The following is a 22,153-nucleotide window of genomic DNA, read 5'->3' as shown; positions in this document are numbered from 1 at the left end:
TACCCAACTGATTGTACCCAAGTAAATCCAACAAATCACTTGGGTATACCTAGCATGTCAGATTTTTAGCATGCGATTATTGCCAGCAGCTATAGCCACAAGCAGTAATCACTGTGTTTTCCAGGTAGGGGCGGCTGCCCTTGCCCCTCACTGGGAAAACACAATAGCTCCACTGTAGCGATTCTGCCATCAACACTCACTGTGTTGAAGGGGGAATTGAAAAATTTGCAGGAAAGAAAATTACATAAGCTATGGTCTGCTTTACTAGTCAGTTGAAACCTATTCAGGGCTACATACTACCACCCCCCTCCCCCATACACGCCACTGCAGGGAGTGTTCTGTGTTTACCCATCCACAAAAGTACCGGGTATTTCCAAGACAGTGAAGGAGTGTGGGGGAGAAGTATAGTTGCTTAAATTCCCTTATGGAATTATACTTGTTATTTGTCCAGTATGAGTAAAGTACAGGTTTATATAAAATTTTCTTTGCAGGTTAAAAAAGAAGCTACAAACACCGTATTAACATAATAAAATAATAGTTTTGGTAAATGTTTTTAAATAAAAATCCATCTAGCATTTAGAATTAGTAATATTTTATCATTTTAAGGTGCCCAAAGCACCAATCAATTATAACTAACAGGGCATTTTAGGCAAGGAACACATACACACACTTGAGCTTTTTATTCAGCACTATGATGTTTTACTGATTAATCCCGAAAATGTTTAAGCATTTGGCTAATATGCATAAAAGCAAGACTTATAAACTGCAGAGTACTGCTAAAAGCACATTGTCTGCTGAAGACTAACTGCAGAAAACTATCATTTAGGGAGGTAAACAAGCATGAAGTACCATCTAATTGTATGGCTAGTCTAAAATCAGACATCATATAATGCTATAGCAAGGCAATTTCACCAGTTTCACTAAATCACCTTATTAGCACATAGCAAGGCTATCATATTAACAGATATCCAATTATAAACAAGAAAGCGATAAGACTGTTTCTGGACCAAAAACATTCAAAAAACACAATCAAGACACATTACCTGGGAAAACATTTTGGGAAAATCCCAAACCTTAGTTTTAAGCATGCTGTATGCATACAACCTTCTCTGATCTCTTTTAGCCTCACAAACACCTTGCTTTGTCATCCTTGCAAGCTTTATTTTTTTCATTCTCAATAAACAAACACATACAAAATTCCTCTAGAACAAGAACAGAGGTTTTAGGGACCAATTGTTCTAAACTAGCTATTATGTTGGGGAAAAAAAAACAAGCCTGTTGGATTTTTAATCTCATCTATTAATGTGTGACAGGGTGACGGGCAATGAGGGGTTCAAGAAAATAAAAATTACAGGCTTGTCATCTGTACTAATAATCTAGCAAGATTGCCCTGTGATTGAACAAGACTTCTTAGACACATTTTTATCCTTCATGCCTATTGTATAAAGCAAGAAAAAGAGAAGCTAATTAAGCTAGCCAGTTGCACAGTTCATTACTCACCCTTGGTGCTTTGAATATTCCATTTTGTAGCATCGCGTTTGCCTTTTTCCTTATCAGCCTCAGAAGAAAGATATCTGTGGCCGATAGCTGTGCCTGGACATATAAATTAACAGTATTATTTCTTTTCCATTCAGCAGTTATATTGCTGTTAGAGTTTACAGCCTTCTACTGCAGGATTAATCTCAGTCTTTCCTCACTCCCTCATCCATTGTCATTCAAAGCCAGAATGCTACTAACAGCCAATCAGCTGCTGCTCACCATACTGGGGGCCTGCTTTGTCAGTTAAGACTCTAGGTGGCAGATGGAAGAAGTGCTTTTGTCCTGGTGGCTGATGGCAAGGTCATAAACAAGTAACCATCAACTCTCTATTGAGAATGTAACGAGCAATAGCTAATTTTTCGGCAGCTACTAAAAGTGAAATACTGCAATTTCAGAACACTATGAACCACAGAAAGATAACCATGTATTTTTAGAAAAGGTAATTCATGTTCTAGGAATTCTATAAAATCCTACTGTATGATAGACAGGCAGACATGTTATTTATGCATGCTATAAGTAACCAATCTAAAGGAAATGTGTTAAAGTGTAGAATGGTGTACTATAAAAGTGTATCACAGACATAGCTGTTTGAGGTCAAATTGTATGCAAGACTGTGTACTGCAATGGTTTGAATTAATTACCTGGAGGAGCATGATAGGGGGCTGAGTTCAGAGGACACTTGGAGCTCTAATATACAGAGTGGTGGTTCGCTTATTGGTTGGAGCAGTGTTATTAGGGACAGAGGTTCTGTCCTTGGCTGTGCTTATCTCAGATGAGTCTGGATAGTTGAATCAGGAAAGGCATACTCCACGCAAACTAGAACAACTGTATTCCTGTGAATGACAAGGACTGCTAGACAGCAGGCAATGTAAAAGTTATAAAAAGGGTTTCAATACTAAGGTGAGAATCAGGAGTCTGGGGAAATATGCTGCTGTACAAGCAAACCCTTAAGCGACTGCAAGTAATTTTCAGTTAAATGTTGCATTTATAATGAATGAACTAGGAGTAGATGCAATACCTGGATGTACACCTGGTAAAACTTTTAGGAACAAGTGCCAGCCTTACAAAGCTGGGCCACAGAGGCCTGGTGCTGGAATGTTCAGGAAATGCCCATCAACTTGCTGGGTTGGTCATGTAAAGACAAAGAAGGATTGTCCTTCTTTAGAGTGTAAGCTCCATCAGTTGTCTTATCCATTGAGCAATGGTGGGCTTAAAAGCAGGTGGTCCCTTGCGAGGTCCTTAGGATAGGACGAATGGGGAGTCTTCCTAATAGAAGCTTTTGCTTTGAGGTAGACTGATATCTGACTTCATCCAGACAATGAAGAGCAATTTTTTTGGGTGCTTTGGAGTAGAAAACAAAGATGAAAGGACTATGTGTTCATTGCAGTGGCAGACTGATACCACCTTAAGAAGGAAGGCAGGGGTAGGCAACCTTAGAGAGATGGAGATCTACTTGATCAACACTGATGAAGTCAAGGATCACTGGGCACAGTGTCCTGTTGTTAGGGCCGGTTCACACCAGAACGCAATGCCAGAAAGGCATGTTCCATGTGTGTTTCCTGCAACGTGTTCAAAGCGCACTTACAAGAGTGTGCAGGGCTCAAGAGTGCGTTACGCTCAGAATGCAGGGTTTAGGAGTGCGTTACCCTTTAGAATGCAGGGTTCAGGAGTGCATTACCCTTTAGAATGCAGGGTTCAGGAGTGCGTTAGGCTCAGAATTTAGGGTTCAGGAGTGTGTTACCCTTTAGAATGCAGGGTTCAGGAGTGCGCAAGGCTCATAATGCAGAGTTCAGGAGTGTGTTACCCTTTAGAATGCAGGGTTCAGGAGTGCGTTACCCTCAGAATGCAGGGATCAGGAGTGCATTGTGCTCAGAATGCAGGGATTTGGGGGGGGGGGGGGTGTAATATGAAGGGTGGTAGAGGACACCTCTATGGGCATGGCCCTCCTATAGCAGTGTCCACTGTCCCTTTCACATCCCCCTCCCAGCCTAGATGAGGCTGAGGGTGAAGACTGGCAGCTAGCAGTAGGAGGCGGGGGTCAGTGGTGCAGACCTTTTTCCGGTCTACCAGTCACCTACCGAAAGGTAGCCCACGATCAATGGGTTGCCAGCCCCGGTCTATGGCCTAGGACTACTTTGCCATTGTGAAGAATGAGGAAAGGCTCCTTACAAAAGAGAGCTGCCATTTCAGAGACACATCTACTAGGTGTGATAGCAACCAAAAAAGGCACTTTGCAGGGGAGGTCATCTAAGGAGATATCCCTGTTAGGTTCAAAGTTGGTTTCTGCAGGGCAAAGAGAAACAAGTTGAGGTCCCAAGGAAGCAAAAGGTGATCCAAAAGTCAAGATACACCTTAAAGTGGAACAATAAAGTCCTGCTAGATCACTTCAGGCTGGTCTGTCTTGCAGGTATAGTTATGTAAAACATTAAAATTAAAACTGTCTTACGCTGCACTGCACATGCTCAGTTGTCCTCTATCTTTAGGCACTGTGCTGAATTTGTAGAGGTCAATTTCCTGACAGCCTAAAGAATGACTGCAGTTCAGGGGCTCTGGGCATCAGCTAAAATGGCAGTCTACAGCAAGAAGAAACAGGAGCCATGCTGGAGGCAATTGATAGCACAAACTAATTTTGGGAGCGTAATTATTAATGTGGGATGTATGTTTCTTGCTAAAGAACATTATTTTTATCAAGTTGTTATTGGTAAAGTTCCACTTTTTTGAAAAGGAATGGACAAGGCCAAAATCTGTCCTTTCATAGTGCTTAAGTTTTGGTCAAGACCTGATTCTAAGCAGGCCAGAATGTGATGCGCAGAGTAATTTTTTTTAAAAGCCAGCAGCTACAAATACTGCAGCTGCTGACTTTTAAAATTACTTTTAAAATAAGGACACTTACCCGCCCAGCGCGCCCGCGATGTCGGCACCCGAAGCCGATCTCTCGATCGTCTCTCGGGTGCTGCCGCCGCCATCTTGGGTATGGGAATCAGGAAGTGGAGCCTTTCGGCTTCATTTCCCAGTTCCCTACTGCGCATGCGCGAGTCGCGCTGCGCAATAAGGATGGTCCCGCTGCCTCTGGGATCCGTGTGTTTCCCAGCAGGCAGCGGGGGACTTTCGGAAAGGGGGGTAATCTACGCCCCTTTCCACAGATAGCTATGCCGGAAGTGGGTGCAGATACCTGTACTGTACAGGTACCTGCACCCCCCTCCCCCCTGAAAGGTGCCAATTGTGGCGCCGGAGGGGGGGAGGATTCCAATGAGCAGAAGGTCCACTTTAGGGTGGACCTCCGCTTTAAGGCTAGTGACTGATAAGCTGGATGGAAAAAAAGAGCATCAGGTCTGGTCTGTTGGGGAGAGGCTAGTAGTCTTAAGCTGGATACACACTTTACAACTTTTGTTTTTCAATTTCCTTCAGATTTACCTTCAACTATATAGTGCAAGGGCCTGCTTGATTGCATACAAATTGAAAGTGTTTAGGTTTGACCTAATATTATATGGTTTTGGTAAATCTAAAGGAAAAAAATCTACCAAGTTCTTCTGGGTCAGTTTGGTGCAATGGGAATCACTTTTCTCTTGCTCTATTTTGTGGGGCAGACAAGGTAGAATTTGGAGAGAATGCATAGATTAGTCTGAAATGAGACCAGGAGATTATCAAGGCATCTGATGCTAGTGTTAGCTTCTTGGCCCTGATCCCTAACAGAGGTAGGTTGCTGTTGAATCTGGAGGCCACGGTATCCACATCCAAGGTCCTCCATCTTTAACCTGTCAAGTTAACCACTTTCAGACCGGACCAATTTGCTGGTCAAAGACCAGACCACTTTTTGCGATTCGGCACTGCGTCGCTTTAACTGACAATTGCGCGGTCGTGCGACGTGGCTCCCAAACAAAATTTACGTCCTTTTTTTCCCACAAATAGAGCTTTCTTTTGGTGGTATTTGATCACCCCTGCGGTTTTTATTTTTTGCGCTATAAACAAAAATAGAGCGATAATTTTGAAAAAAACGCATTATTTTTTACTTTTCGTCATAATAAATATTCCCCAAAAATATATAAAAAAAATTTTTTTTTCCCTCAGTTTAGGCCCATACGTATTCTTCTACATATTTTTGGTAAAAAAATCGCAATAAGCGATTATTGATTGGTTTGCGCAAAAGTTATAGCGTTTACAAAATAGGGATAGTTTTATAGCATTTTTATTAATAATTTTTTATTATTTTTTTTTTTACTAGTAATGGCGGCGATCTGCGATTTTTATTGTGACTGCGACATTGTGGGGGACCCATCGGACATTTTTGGGACCATTGTCATTTATACAGTAATCACTGCTATATAAATGCAGTGATTCCTGTGTAAATGGCACTGGCAGTGAAAGGGTTAACCAGTGGGTGGCAGTGTAGGGGTTAAGTGTTCCTAGGGGTGTGTTACTAATTGTGGGGGGGTTGGGCTTTCATTTAGTGTACACTGATCTCTTCTCCAATCACATGGAGCAGAGATCAGCGTCACTAGTTGCTAGGCAGAATGGAAAAATGTTGTTTACACAGCATTTCCTCCATTCGGCCGCTCCGTGAGACGATCGCGGGGATGCCCGCGGCGATCGAGTCCGCGGGTCCCGCGACCGGACTCACGGGGGTCCCGACCAGCGTGGCATGTACGCCAATATGCCTGCCCGTGCCATTCTGTCGACGTACATCGTCGTGCGCTGGTCTGGAAGTGGTTAAAGATGTCAGGGTGAAGAGCCCATGCTCCTTGATTCAAGCAGTGGTGACGAAGGTAATCCATTTTCCAGCTATCCACTCCTTGGTGTGGACTACAGAGTGCTGGACAGTGAATCTCTCTCCATGAGATGATATAGCTTACTTCCTTCAAGGCTGCATGACACCTGGTGCCCCCTTGGTTGGCGATGTAGGCCACAGCTATGGAACTGTCTGATTGCACCCTGATTAGGTGTCCTAGCAGAAGGGGATTCCAATGTTGTAGAGCCATCCTTACTGCTCTCAGCTCCAGGATGTTGATGGGGAGTATGCTTGTTCTACCATAGGTCAAAAAGATGTTGTGCTGGAGAGGTCTATAATGGAACTTGGTGAATGGCACAACCTTGAAGGCCTGGAGAATCTCACTGTGGGATGTTTCTTTGGCCTCAATTCCCATCCGTGAGCTATGAGAGAGCAGTTTCTTCTCTAAATGAAATGAAAACATTTGCTTGGCATGTGTCCAGGACCAGGACCAGACCCAAATATTCCAGGCAAAGAGAAGGCCGGAGAGCAGATTTTTGGAAGTTGATCACCTAACCATAGCATTTTAATTGTCCTGTGGGTGTTTGCAGATGGCTGGAAGGGAGAGTAGTCCTTCAGGAAAAGGTCACCAAGAAATAGGATTTATATAACAGCTTCCCTGTAAAATCATTTTCTTTGAAGTACATCATGGGACACAAAGCCATAGTAATTACTATAAGGGGTAATAGGCCACAACATAGGGTGTAATCAGACCTGAGGACCCTGTACCGCTGTCTGCAGCACACTACGCCCAAAGGCGATATCCTCATGCCTTCTCACATCCACCTGATAAAATTTGGTGAATGTATGGACTGATGACCAGGTTGCGGCCTTGCAGATTTGAGCCATGGAGGCCTGGTGATGCACTGCCCACGAAGCACTAATAGCCCTAGTGGAGTGCACCTTGATTTGAAAAGGCGGAATCTTTTGCTTCAAACCATAAGCTTGAACAATTACTTGTCAAATTCATTTAGCAATGGTAGATTTCAAAGCTGCCCTTTCTCTCTTAGGACCCTCAGGTAATAAGAACAAAACATCCATTTTGCAAACCTGAGCAGTCGCTTCCAGATAGGCTTTGACTGCTCTCACTACATCCAAAGAATGTAGTGACTTCTCTTCCATAGAGCAGGGATTTGGAAAAAAGGAAGGCAGAACAATATCTTGGTTTAGATGAAAACCTGAGACCACCTTCGGTAGAAAACTAGGATGAGGTCGTAACACCACTCTATCCTTGTGCATTATCAGATACGGTTCTTTACAAGAGAGGGCCGCTAATTCTGATACTCTTCTGGCAGAAGAAATGGCCACCAGAAAAATAAATTTCCTTGTCAACAGAACTAAGGGAATTTGATGTATCTGTTCAAAAGGCTGCTTCTGTAAAGCTGACAGAAACAAATTCAAATCCCAGGGGTTCAGAGGCGCCCTAACTGGAGGATTAAGGCACGTTACCCCTTGTATAAAGCTTCAGACCAAAGAATGCGAAGCAAGTGGACGTTGAAACAGGACCAATAAGGCCGAGACTTGGCCCTTGATGGTACTCAAGGCCAGTTTCATCTCTAACCCATTTTGCAGAAATTCGAGGATTCTGCTCATGACATTTTCTGGGGTGCCAACCCCCGGATTCACACCAGGAGACATATGCTTTCCAAACTCTGTGATAAATCATTCTGGAAGCTGGCTTTCTTGCATTAATCAAGGTAGATATCACAGGGCCCGAAAGCCCACGATTCTTCAGAATGTGGTTTTTAATAGCCAAACCGTTAAATTTAGCGTTTGTGAGGTAGGATGGAATACTGGTCCCTGGGATAGAAGGTCTGGACAGGACGGTAGGGTCGAAGGAGAACCTACCTCCATCTTCACTATTTCTGCATACCAAGCTCTTCTGGGCCATGCTGGGACCACTAGAAGCACCGACTTCTTTTCCTGCCTGATCCTGCAAAGAAGTCTTGGCAGTAGCAGAATAGGAGGGAATGCATAAATCAGAGAGAACTGATGCCACAGAGTTACCAACGCATCTGTCCCGCATGCAAGAGGATCCCTTTTCTCATTCTTGACACAAAGTTGTCGACCTTGTTGTTGCACCTGGACGCAAAGATATCTACATCCGGAACCCCCCATCTCTGGCATATGGCCAAGAAGATGTCGGGGTGAAGAGGCCATTCCCCTGGGACTAACTGCTGGTGACTCAAGTAGTCCGCCTGCCAGTTCTCTACCCCCGGAATGAAGACTGCCGATATGCATGGCACATGTCTTTCTGCCCAGATTAAGATCTGGTTTACTTCTGAGCTGCACGACTCTTGGTGCCCCCTTGGTGATTGATATAAGCCACTGCTGTGGCATCGTCGGACTGGATCCTGACAGGGCAACCCTGCAACCTGAGTGCCCAGGCTTTTAGGGCTAGATACGCCGCACGGATCTCCAGAATGTTGATGGGTAAGGCCCTTTCGGTCTTGGACCATCTCCCTTGGACAGTCGACTGTTCCAGGACTGCCCCCAACCCAAAAGACTGGCATCTGTTGTTACCACTGTCCAAGTAACTGGTAAAAAGTATTTTCCTTTCCGCAGATTTTCGGGTATCAACCACCAGCTGAGGCTTCCAACTCGATGTAGGGGACAGATGCATCGAAAATCTAACGGCTGAACCTTCTTGTTCCAGGCTGATAGGATACTGTTTTGCAGCAGCCTTGAATGAAACTGAGCATAGGGAGCTACTTCAAATGAAACCACCATCTTCCCCAACAACCTCATACAAAGACGAATAGAAGGACCCTTCTTTGCCCTTACTACCTGAATCAGTTCTCTTATAGCACTGATCTTTGCTTGGGGTAGGAAAACCTTCTGCTGGGCTGTATCTATGACCAGACCCAAATACTCTAGTTTTCTTACTGGTTTTAAAGAAGACTTCTCTAAATTGAGGACCCAACCTAGGCATTCCAGGTAGTTGATTGTGGTGACCAAATTTTGGCCCAGGCGGGCTACCGACCGGTCTATCAAGAGCAAGTCGTCTAGGTATGCTATTATTGTTATACCTTGGGCCCTTAATCTGGCCAGAGGAGGGCCCAAGATCTTTGTAAACACCCGAAGTGCAGTAGCTAGCCGAAAGGCAGAGCTACAAACTGAAAGTGGTGCTTTTCTACTTCGAAAGGCAGGAATTTTGATGAGCAGGGAAAATAGGTACATGCAGGTACGCATCTTTGATGTCTATTGACGCCAGAAGTTCTCCTCCTTGCAGGAAGGATACTACCGATCAGATCGATTCCATACGAAAGGACCGTATCTTTAGAAATCGGTTTAGGTCTTTGAGATCTAGAATGGGTCTGACATCTCCGTTTGGCTTTGGTACTGTGAAAAGGTTTGAAAAAAAAAAACATTCCCTGCTCTTGCATGGGAACTACCATGATAACTTTTTGCGACAATAGTCGCTCCAACGCTAGAAGGAGAGACTTATTTTTCTCTGAGTACATTTGATCCGAGGAAACGAGGAGAAGGGAATTCTAGTTTGTAACCTAGAGTTATTGTGAAGACCACCCCTTTGTCCCAAAATTCCTCCTGCCAGAGCCCTGAGAACTTTAGTAGTCTTCCCCCCACTCGAGTGAGTGGGGGCGCCCCTTTATAAGGAGGTCTTAGCGTTTTGTCTTGAAGACCTTCTCCCCCAGGACTTCTTTTGTCCCTGGGGTTGACTCTGAGTTTTAGCCTTTGAGCCTGACGGAGGAGGCCGTTGTGATTGCCTGGAGGCTGATGACACTGACACTGGAGAAAGTGCCCAATTAAAGGAGGGACGTTTACTCCTTTTCTTGACTGGTAAAAGGGTGCTTTTCCCACTAGAGATCCTTTGGATATAATTGTCCAAATCCTCTCCAAACAGTTTTGCACCACGAAAAGGAAATCCGGCCAGGAGATTCTTACATGGTGATTCGGCTGACCAATTTTTCAGCCATAAGATTCTACGCATGTGTACCAACCCAAGCGTAAGGTGAGAGGTCTGAAGGATAGAAAATCTGATAGCATCAACAGCAAAACACAAAGCCGCTGGTAGGTTAGCTAACCCCCAGGCTTCCTGTGCAGGTAAAGCTTTAAGCACCTGTTTAACATGGTCTCTCAAATATTGACAGAGTCCAATTGCTGCCACTGCAGCTTGAGCTACTGAACCTGCCAAGGAAAAAAACTTTTTTTAATAGGAATTACATTTTATCAGTTGGATCCCTAAGCATCTGAGCGTTGTCAACAGGACAAGTCAGGCTTTTGTTTACAGAGGAAATGGCGGCGTCAACTGCCGGTATACCCCACGTCTTAGTAAATTTTTCCTCCATAGGATAAAGTGTAGAAAACTTTTTAGGAGGAAAAAAAAATGTTTATCTGGGTGATCCCACTCAGAATAGATAAGCTGTTCCAGTAAACCATGAACAGGAAAGGCATGTGCAGTTTGAGGAGGTTTCAGTGAACCCAGAGAAGAAGTGGGTTCTTTAACTAACTCAGGTACGGGTAACTTAAATGTGGAACGGACCAATCCAGAAAGAATTTGCACCAACATCTTCCAGGATCCTCTGAGGGGGATTCCTCTCCTTTATCCCAGTGTTCCTCACTCACACTGAGTCCTGGGTGACAGAGAGGGGCCTAGTGCGTTTTCTTACACTGAGTGAAGATGCGATTAAGGCCACCAATCTTTCCTCTAAACCGTTTATTGATTGAGGAAAAAAAACCTCCTGTGTAATGTATACAGGGGCTGAAGTGCCAGAAGCAGCTGTAGCCCCTGACCCCGACGGCTCACCCTGGCCAGCCTCCCCGGGTCCTGCAGTGGGGGAAGGTGCTGCAGAGGGGGGTCTTCAGAGCCTGAAGGGGACCCCTTTGAGCCCCTATTCTTCGGGGTAATTCTACCTCTTCTACCCATAGTGCAAAGCAACAAAAGGTAGAGGTACCACAAAAAAATGCACTGACTGCTGAACTAACTGCCGCTGCTACCAAGACTCAGTCTGATGCCTAAGTAAATGCTGCCTGGGAATGCCTGTGTCCTCCGCACTCACATGCGCCTGTCAGTTCTGTGTCCCTCCATAGGCTGTGTGCATCTGAAAAAGAGTGCACTTTAAAGCCTGTGTAGCTTAGTGCTCCGCCCCCCCTCTTTTTTAAAAACAAGCGTTTGCCGCACGAGCAGAGGCTCTAACCCTGCTGACAAGCATGGAGGGGAGGCTGGGGCAGAGGAGAGGGAAGGGCAGGTGGATGTGAAGCCGATGTAATGGCGGCATCAAACGGCGTTGGGTGGTGCGGTATGTTACCGCTCTCTGCCCAGGCCTGTCTCAGTCCCCTAATCCGTGGAGGGAGAATCCTAGAAGGAAAAAAAACCCTTACGTTCATCCTTCCTGGAGCATGGCTGGAGGAACATAGAGTGTGGACACCAAGCAGACAGATCAGGCATGATAGGTATGTGCTCTTGGTAGCCCCCAGTGGAGACTATAGGCATAGCATACATTTACTTAAAGAGGGATTCCACCAAAAAAAAAAAATATTAAAAGCCAGCAGCTATAAATACTACAGCTGCTGACTTTTAATAAATGGACACTCACCTGTCCCAGGTTCCAGCGATGCCGGCAGCCGAGGCCAATCGATCGCTCGGCTCTCGGCTGCTGTAGTCACCATTCTAGGTGAGGGAATCAGGAAGTGAAACGAATCGGCTTCACTTCCCGGTTCCCTACTGCGCATGCGCGAGCCGCGCCGCGCAATAGGAAATCTCCGCGCTGTCACTGGGACCCGTGTGTGTCCCAGCAGACAGCGCGGCAGGGCAGGAAATGGCGTAGACTCCCACGGGAGTCTATGCCCGGAAGTGGGTGAAAATACCTGTCTTTGACAGGTATCTCCACCCCCCTCCCCCCTGAAAGGTGTCAATTGTGACACCGGAGGGGGGGAGGGATCCGATCAGCTTTATCGAACTTTAGGGTGGAATCCCGCTTTAAAAGGAGAAAACCTACTGGAATTAGAAAAATTCTTGGGGAGTCTCCCTTACCTTATCCAGCTGTAGGGTTTGAATAACAGACCCAATCTTCACCTCTCACGGTGGGCTCCATTAGGGAAAAAAAAACTTCAGAGACTGGGGCCCCCTTGAAAAGGGGGATCCGCAGTTCTGGGCACGTAAAGCACCCTGCCAGGAATATGGCTGAAAAAAACAAATACTAGGTCCCAGGGTCCAGCTCTCTAAAAAGAGAAGCGTTACAGGTAAAACCTAGTTTCTTCGGACACGAGGCCCGGGTACCATCCAATTTGGTCTGGAAAAGACACTTTGAATGGATCCGGTTGCATAGCTGGCCCCAGTAAGGATATTCCAGCGGAGCTCAGCACAACATATCTTTACTTGTGACCAACACCTAAGACACTAGTAAAAAAACTGAGGTACCTCCAGTAAGGAGGGGGGGGGGTTATATGGGGGATTGAACTTGCTGCCTAGGGTGTACCAGTGTCCAATCACCTAGTCATACCCTATAACCCATCAGTAATTACTGAGTCTCTGTGTCCCGCGATGTACAAGAAAAAAAAATCCTATTTTCTTAATCATACATCACGCCATAGTAATTACTATGTGGGATGTCCCAGAGCAATGCCACCTGAGGGGAGGGAGACACAACAGAATTAGGGCAACATGAGACTAGAGGACTTATACTGCTCCCTGCAGCACACAACACCCAGAGGCGATATCCTCATGCCTTTTTACAGACAACTGATAAAATCTGGTAAATGTATGGACTGAAGACCAAAGTTGAGGCCTTGCAGATTTGAACCATGGAAGCTTGGTGATGCACTCCAGAAAAGCACTAACAGTCCTAGTGGAGTGCGCTTTTGATTTGAGAGGGTGGAATCCTCCACTTTAAACCATAAGCCTGAACAGTTACTTTTTGAATGCATTTAGAAATAGTGCCAATACTGCCTGTCCTTTTCCTAGGACCTTTAGGCAACACAACAAAACATCAGTTTTTTCTAATCTGAGCAGTCGCCTTCAAGTAAACCTTGAGTGCTCTCACCACATCAAGTGAATGTAGTAATTACTCTTCCATAGAACTGGGAAAAATGAAGGTAAAACAATATCCTGGTTCAGATAAAAACTAGACACTACCTTCGGTAGAAAGTTAGGATGAGGACGCAATACTACCTTATCCTTGTGAATAATCAAATATTTACAAGAAAGAGCAGCCAACTCCGATACCCTTCTTGCAGAAGATATGGCTACCAGAAAATGTGTTTCCTTGTCAAAAGCACCAAGGGAATATGCTGTATCGCGCTCAAAAAGGCTGTTTCAGCAGTACCGACAGAACTAAATTCAAGTCCCAAGGGTTCAGGGGTGACTTAACTGGAGGATTAAGCCATGTTAACCCCTGAATAAGCCACAAACCAAAGAATGCAAAGCAAGTGGTGGTTAAAATAATAAAGATAAGGCCTAAACTTGGCCTCTGATAGTACACAAGGCCAGCTTCATTTCTAACCCCATCTACAGAAGTCAAGAATTCTACCCATGACATACTTCCTGGGGTGCCAACCCCTGTATTCGCACCAGGAGACATATGATTTCAAGATTCTATAATCTATGATTCTGGAAGCCAGCTTCTCTGCATTAACCAAGGTAAATTCCACTGGACCTGACAGCCCATGCTTCTTCAGAATGTGGGTCTCAATAGCCAAACCATTAAATTTAGCATTTGTAAAGTAGGATGGAATACCAGACCTTACGAGAGAATGTCTGGACGTGGTGGTAGGGTCCACGAGTCCCTTACCGCCATCTTTATGATCTCTGCATACCAGGATCTGCTGGGCCACAAGAATCACTGAATTTGCTTTCTGGTTGATCATCTGTTCTGCATGCTAGTGGATCCCTTGTTCTTGACACAAAGTTGTCGATTCTCTTGTTAAACCTGGACGCAAACAGATCTATGTCGGGAATCCCCCATCTTCGGCGAATTGCCAGGAAAATATTGGGGTGAAGGGAACATTCTCCCAGGAACAACTGCTGGCGACTTAAGTAGTCCGCCTGCCAATTTTCTATTTCCAGAATGAAAACTGACGATAGGCAAGGTACATTGTTTTCTGCTCAAGTTAAGAAATGATTCACCTCTCTCTGGGCCGCATGACTTCTCGTGCCCCCTTTGGTGATTGATATAGGCCACTGCTGTGGCATTTTCGGATTGGATCCTGACAAGACAATTCCATAACCTGAACGTTCGGGTCCTCATGACCAAGCGCGCTGCCCGATCTCTAGAATGTTGATGAGCAAGGTCATTGTTACCATCTTCCAGGTAACTGGTAGGGAAGATTTTCCCTTTTGCAGATTCTTGGTTATCAACCACCAGCTGAGGCCTCTGCGCACCCTGTAGACAGATACATTGGGAAATCTAGAGCTTGAATCTTCTTGTTCCAAACCGATAAGATAATGGTTATACCTTGGGCCCTTAATCCAGCTACAGGAGGGGCAAGGACCTTTGTAAATACTTGAGGTGCAGTAGCTAGACCGAAAGGTAGAGCTACAAAATGAAAACAAATATTTTCTACCTCAAAACAGATATTTCTGGTGAGTGGGAAATATAGGTACATGGAGGTATGCATGCCTGATGTTTGACATCAGAAGATGGTCCAATGCTTGAGAGACTTCTTTGCCTCTGGAATTTGGGAAAATGAGGAGACGGAGACTTTCAGAACTCAAGCTTGTACTGTAGCGTTATTGAGGAAGTCACCCATCTGCAGCCTATGGCACCTGGTATTCCCAGGTGGTCCCCCATCCAGGTACTGACCAGGCCCGACCCTGCTTAGTCTCTGAGATCAGACGAGATCTGGCGCTTTCAGGATGATGTGGCCATAGGCTCCTGACACTCTTCCTACCAGACCCATGAGAACCGCAGAAGTCTTCCCCCCACTTTGAAAGAGCAGGGGCGCCCCCTCAAAAGGAGGCACCAGTTCCCCTCTTGAACTTGATGGCGGAGGCCATCATGACTGCCTGGAGGCAGATGCTCCTGACACTGGAGAAGGAGCTTGTTTGAAGGAAATATACAATTATCCCTCTTCCTAACTAGAAAAAGGGTACTTTTTCCACTAGAAATTTTTTGGATGTATTTATCCAAATCATCCCGAAACAACTGTTTACTGAAAGGAAAACTAGCCAGGAACATTGCATGACGCTTCGAATGACCAATCTTTCAACCACAAGATTCTATGCCTATGCACCAGCCCAAGCGTAAGGCGCGAGGCTTGAAGAATAGAATCTCTGATGGCGTATATTGCTAAACATAATGCCACTGGTAACTCAGCTAAAGCCTGGCCTGCTGATCAGGAATAACCTTGAGCACCTGTTTAAACTGGTCTCTCAACGATTGACATACACCAATTGCTGCTAGCGCAGGTTGAGTCATCAGAGAAAGTTGTTTTTTTTTTAAATGGGAATTCCAACTTATTATCTGTTGGATCCCTAAGCATATGAGCATTGTCTACCGGACAAGTCAAACTTTCATTCACAGAGCATATAGCAGCGCCAATTGCTGATATGTCCCACTTCATAGTGAATTTTTCCTCCATAGGATAAAGTGTTTCATAGTTAGTAAGGTTGAATAAAGACACCCAATTGTCCCTATCAATGTACATTGCACACTCACATCGGTCCCTACCCTCAAGAAGCCCACAATCCAAGGTCCCCATTCATATACTAGGGCCAATTTTGGACAGAACCAATTAACCTACCAGCACGTCTTTGGAGTGTGGGAGGAAACCCACACAGGCACAGGGAGAACATGCAAACTCCAGGCAGGTAGAGTCGTGGTTGGGATTCGAACCAGCAACCCTTGTTACTGCTAGGTGAGAGTGCTAATCACTACACCACTGTGCCACCATAGGAGAAAAAAAAAAAAGCTTATCCGGGTGATCCCACTGAGAATACATAAGCCTTTCCAGTAATGAATGGACAGGAAAGGCATGCGCACCTTGGGGAGGCTTTAGTAAACCCAAACAAAAAGTGGACATATCAACCGACTCAATGAAGAGTAGCAAAAATGCACCATCAATCTTTCAGTTTGTGAAGCTGATCCCCATGGATTTGACCCCTCAGGAGAGGAGTCATTAGCCTCTCCACGGTCCCCTGAGGGAAATTCATCCCTTCTCTTCTCCCACCCCCAGATCCTCAGTTTGAGGGGCCTGTGTAATGGAAAGGGACCTGCCACATTTTATTCCATTCTGGGATGCGAATAAAGCTGCTAGCCAATCATATTATGGCTTGAGGAAAAAACCCTCTCCAGTAATATAGACAGGGGCTGTAGTAATAAAAACCATTGCAATATTTGACCGGCCACCCCCTCTCAGGGGAGGATGCCATTGTAGAGATGAGTTTAGGCTGTTTAGAGCTTGAAGGAGTCCCTTTTGAGCCCTTTTTGGGGTGTTTCTACCTCCCCTTCTGACCATAGCCCATTGCACAAATGCAGAGGTACTACCAAAAGAAATTGCATTCACTGCTTGAGCAAATAGTCCAGCAACTGTCGCTGCTATTAACGCTCAGCCTGATGCTTCAGTAAATGTGCCAAAGGAATGCCTGTGTCACCACTTATATGCCCCTTTTTAGCAGTCAGCAAAAAATGTAGCCTTTTTTTGTACCCCTGCGCTGGATGCTAAGCCACGCCCCCTCCGTGTTCCCACCGTGCCCCTCCTCCTCTTTGCAAAAAAGAGCGTTTTCCTGCGCGAGCGTGGGCCTCTGATCCGACGAGATTGGCACGTGTGTGTGGGGAAAGGGAAAAGAAAAAGGGCTGTGACAAACCGCCATACAGAGGTGGTGCAGAACGGAGTGGCATCCGCCGATCGTTCTGGCTTCTCCATCTACTCAGAAAGAGGGGGAGAGCTTTTGTCTGGGTAGGTGGTATTTTTAGAGAAAAATCTCCCCCCCCCAACATCTTACCGGTGTCCTGTGACTGCTAGCCAGAGGAAGCTGCAGCTTCTGCTGACACAGCATTATCTGGGAAAGCATGACAAGGTATGTGCTCCATACAGCCCCCAGTGGTGACTTTTAGGCATGACAATATTTACTTTTTAAAAGGAGACAATTCATAAGAAACTCTTCACCTCTCACAGTAGGGTCCATTTAAAAAATCTTCAGGAACTGGGGCCCCTTTTTATTGGGTATCCACACTCCTGGACCCGTAGTAGCACCCCGCCAGAAAAAAAACATATGGCTGAAAAAACCAAAAGCACTGGGTCCCGGGGTCCAGCTCTCTAGAAAGAGAAGCGTTACGGGCTAAATCTTGTTCCTTCCACCACGAGGACTGGGTACCATTCAATTCGGCCTAAAATGACACTTTGAATGGATCTGGCTGCATAGCTGGCCCCAGTAAGGATTGCTCCAGTAGAGCTCAGCACAGCACATCTTTACTCGTGACCAACATGTAAGACACTGGTGAAAAAACTGAGGTACTCCCAGTAGTGGGAGGGGTTATATAGGGAGTGGACTTCCTGTCTTAGGGTGTGCCAGTGTCCATCACCTGAAGGTGGCCAATAACCCACATAGTAATTACTATGGCTCTGTTTCCTGTGATGTACGATTAAGAAAAACCCATGACCTGGATGCCCCAAGTTTTTAGGAGGGCAAGAAGATGTGATAGGATCTTTGTAAATACTTTGGAAGTAGAGGCTAAGCCAAAAGGCAGTGTGACAAATTGGAAATGATTGTCTAACTACAAAGCACATAAAATGCTGATGAAGTGAATAGATGAATTTACAGATCTTGAATGTCTATGGATGCTGATTATTCCTTGGCTCCAGAGAGGCAATAACCGACCCTGTGGACTCCATGCAAAATGTGGGCATTTGGACATAATTGTTGAGGGATTTTAAGTCCAGAATAAGTCCACTGGGTTTTTGTACAGTGAACAGGTTTGAATAGGATCCTTTGAACCTGTTTTGTGGGGGAAGAGATGTTTCAGGGCATTCTGCAAATGTGACTGTCCTTGGGCAGGATTTTGGTTGATTTTAGAGGAGAAAGTGGCACGAATTATAAAACTATAGTTTGTACCCCTTTGAAACTACCGATTGAACCCACAGATCAGGGATGTCTGTGACCCAGATAGAGAGGCAAACTGTAACAGACTTCACTCCACACTTAGGAGTGAGGGTGCCTCTTAACTAAAAAGAGGGCTTTGGGGAAGTCTTGTTGGGCTTTGTGGGCCAACTCTTACATCAAAAGGAAGAACTGAAAATGTTTAAGACTAAGACAGCAAGATGTGTAAAGGCCTGGGGGGGGGGGGGGGGGAGGGGGGATGAGAAATCCTCTGCAGCTTCTTCTAACACTGTGGGACCTCTTTGTTCCATTCTACGTCTACCTCTTCTAGGCTGGGCATATCAAGCTCTGACTCATATAGAGAGGGAGGGGCTGGAGAAGGGACCTGGAGCCTTAAGAGCTCTGCACAGAGATTGCCGTATTAAAGTTGTTAGTTGTCCAAAAAGTTGTGACATAGTTGCAGAGAAATCTGCCTTTGTAAGGTGCCGAGCTTGTTGTTAGCCTAAAATATAACTAGAGTTGGATTCAGAGACCAATGTTAAAATTGGGTCCTGCACTGGTGCAAGGGAAGCATCATCACTTTGCGGTTGAGTGCTGTGCGAGCCTTCGGCAGAGGGAAATTTTACCTGAGTTTTTGCTGTGGCTTCCTTTCATCTGATTTTCGCCATAGCTATGGGGGAGGGTGTTCCCATGTCAGGTATTTACAGAGTAGGGTGTAGAACATAGGGTATGTGTGTCTGGAAATAGTATGCAGCAACCCAGGTGTAGACCATCTTGTAGCAAAGTCCTTGTGGTGAAAAGGTATGAGGAAGTACCTGAATACCTTAAGGGCTGAAGCGGAAGGGGTGTGATGTAACGCCTGGTCATCCACCTGAGACTAAGCTTCAAGTGGTAGACTTTTAGTGCCAAGTTTTAAAAATGTACAATGTAAAGTAAATACATCCCAAGCCTGTCTGTTCAGTACTTTATCTTGAATACGTAAGTGTAACATATAGAAATTTGTACAATACCTGTGGATACATATATTTGTCTTCATTCTCTAATATATGTTAATTGTTTTTTTGGATAGAAAAGCCTTTTGCTAAACACATACCCCTGAGGAAGGAGCGGAGGGCCCTCCGGAAAGCGTAGGATGCAAAAGCATTATAGACTACTGTACTGTATACATATCAGTGACCATGTTGTTTAATGCATTTTTTCTGCTATATATGTTTTTATGATATCTACCAATAATATTTTTTTTCATACTTTATATATTTCTATTTATTGTACGTGCCTTAACCACTTCAGCCTCGGACCAATAAATACCTTAAGGACCAGAGGTCTTTTTGCAATTTCGCACTGCGCTGCTTTAACTGGTAATTGCGCGGTCATGCAATATTGCACCCAAACGAAATTTGCGTCCTTTTCTTCCCACAAATAGAGCTTTCTTTTGATGGTATTTGATTGCCTCTGCGATTTTTTTTTTTTGCGATATAAATGGAAAAAGAGCGAAAATTTTGAAAAAAAAAGATATTTTCTTCTTTTTGTTATAAGAAAAATCGAATAAACTAAATTTTAGTCATACATTGAGGGCAAAATTTATTCAGCCACATGTCTTTAGTAAAAAAAATGTCAATAAGCGAATATTTTTTGGTTTGCGCAAAAGTTATAGCGTCTACAAACTAGAGTACATTTTCTGGAATTTACACAGCTTTTAATTTATGACTGCCGATCTCATTTCTTGAGGTGCTAAAATGGCAGGGCAGTACAAATCCCCCCCAAATGACCCCATTTTGGAAAGTAGACACCCCAAGGAAATTGCTGATGGGTATGTTGAGCCCATTGAATATTTATTTTTTTTGTCCTAAGGGATTGAATAATGACAAAAAAAAAAAAAAAAAAAATTTTTTTTACAAAAAGTTGTCACTAAATGATATATTGCTCACACATGCCATGGTTATATGTGGAATTGCACCCCAAAATACATTCTGCTGCTTCTCCCGAGTACGGGGATACCACATGTGTGGGACTTTTTGGGAGTCTAGTCGCGCACGGCACCCCGAAAACCAATCACCACCTTCAGGATTTCTAAGGGTGCAAATTTTTGATTTAACTCCTCACTACCTATCACAGTTTCGAAGGCCATAAAATGCCAAAATAGCACAAAACCCCCCCAAATGACCCCATTTTGGAAAGTAGACACCCCAAGCTATTTACTGAGAGGCATGTTGAGTCCATGGAATATTTTATATTTTGCCAAAAGTTGCGGGAATTTTACAAACTTTTTTTTTTTTGCACAAAGTTGTCACTAAATGATATATTGCTCACACATGCTATGGGCAGAAGTCAAATTACACCCCAAAATAAATTCTGCTGCTTCTCCCGAGTACGGGGATACCACATGTGGGGGACTTTTTGGGAGCCTAGCCACGTACGGGACCCCGAAAACCAAGCACTGCCTTCCGGATTTGAATATAAAATGCTATAAAAAACAAACTAACCAGAGTCACCCGTAACACTTATACGGTGATCAGTGGTGAAAGGGTTAACTAGGGGCAATCAGGTGGTTCAAATTTTTATTAGGTAGTATATGGGGGTCCCTGGCGCTATATAAAAACCTGACGGGGAACCTAAATAACTAACTGGCTAACCAGCGTCACCAGTGACACTTATACTGTGATCGCTGGTGAAAGGGGGTGAAAGGGTTAACTAGCAGCAATCAGGGGGTTAAAACCATTATTGGGTAGTATATCGGGGTACCTAGCGCTATAAAAACCTGGCGGTGAACCTAAAAAAATAACTAGCTACCTAGCGACACTAGCGACACTGATGCAGCGTTCAGAAAAATTATCGCTTAGTGACACTGGCAAAAGGGGGTGAAAGGGTTAACTAGCGGAAATCAGGGGGTTAAAACCATTATTGGGTAGTATATCGGGGTACCTAGCGCTATAAAAACCTGGCGGTGAACCTAAAAAAATAACTAGCTACCTAGCGACTGTAGCGACACTAATGCAGCGATCAGAAAAACGATCGCTTAGTGACACTGGCAAAAGGGGGTGAAAGGGTTAACTAGCGGCAATCAGGGGGTTAAAAACATTATTGGGTAGTATATCGGGGTACCTAGCGATATAAAAACCTGGCGGTGAACCTAAAAAAATAACTAGCTACCTAGCGACACATGCAGCGATCAGAAAAATGATCGCTTAGTGACACTGGCAAAAGGGGGTGAAAGGGTTAACTAGCGGCAATCAGGGGGTTAAAAACATTATTGGGTAGTATATCGGGGTACCTAGCGCTATAAAAACCTGGCGGTGAACCTAAAAAAATAACTAGCTACCTAGCGACTGTAGCGACACTAATGCAGCGATCAGAAAAACGATCGCTTAGTGACACTGGCAAAAGGGGGTGAAAGGGTTAACTAGCGGCAATCAGGGGGTTAAAAACATTATTGGGTAGTATATCGGGGTACCTAGCGATATAAAAACCTGGCGGTGAACCTAAAAAAATAACTAGCTACCTAGCGACACTAGCGACACATGCAGCGATCAGAAAAATGATCGCTTAGTGACACTGGCAAAAGGGGGTGAAAGGGTTAACTCTAGGGGCAATCAGGGGGTTAAATCTTTATTGGGGGGTGATAGGGGGCTACCCTGGACCTAACACTAACTGTCCTGACAGTTTTTACTGTCACAACTGACACTGAATGCATTGATCAGTAAAGAAATGATCAATGCAATCAGTGACACTGTGACTGGGGGGGGAGGGGGGGCGGGGGATCGGGGGGCGATCGGGGGGGGGATCGGGGGGGGTTTGTGTGCCTGTGTGTACCTACATGTCAGTGTAGTGTTGGTGCACACTTACTTTTACTG

General features: G+C 44.8%; 1 protein-coding gene and 1 pseudogene across 3 annotated transcripts in view; both read right to left on the bottom strand.

Annotated features, from left to right (window-relative positions):
* PSD (pleckstrin and Sec7 domain containing) overlaps positions 1–22,153 on the bottom strand; it is a 711,875-nt gene that overhangs the window by 520,295 nt on the left and 169,427 nt on the right. The window contains exon 1 of one of the 3 annotated variants that reach the window (XM_077454480.1): positions 1,501–1,699. The exons of the other annotated variants lie outside the window; for them this stretch is intronic. The gene's annotated coding sequence lies outside the window, so the exon portion shown is untranslated. Of the gene's footprint in view, positions 1–1,500; positions 1,700–22,153 lie in introns of those variants that run through there. 3 annotated transcript variants of the gene reach the window in all.
* Positions 15,018–15,136, bottom strand: LOC143932581 (5S ribosomal RNA; annotated as a pseudogene).

The sequence above is a fragment of the Lithobates pipiens genome, unplaced genomic scaffold, assembly GCF_037356315.1.
Source record: "Lithobates pipiens isolate NorthernLeopardFrog02 unplaced genomic scaffold, aLitPip1_a1.2 Scaffold_25, whole genome shotgun sequence".
Lineage (NCBI taxonomy): Eukaryota > Metazoa > Chordata > Amphibia > Anura > Ranidae > Lithobates > Lithobates pipiens.
Note: the sequence above shows the minus strand (reverse complement) of the source record. Positions and strands in the feature narration are given on the sequence as shown.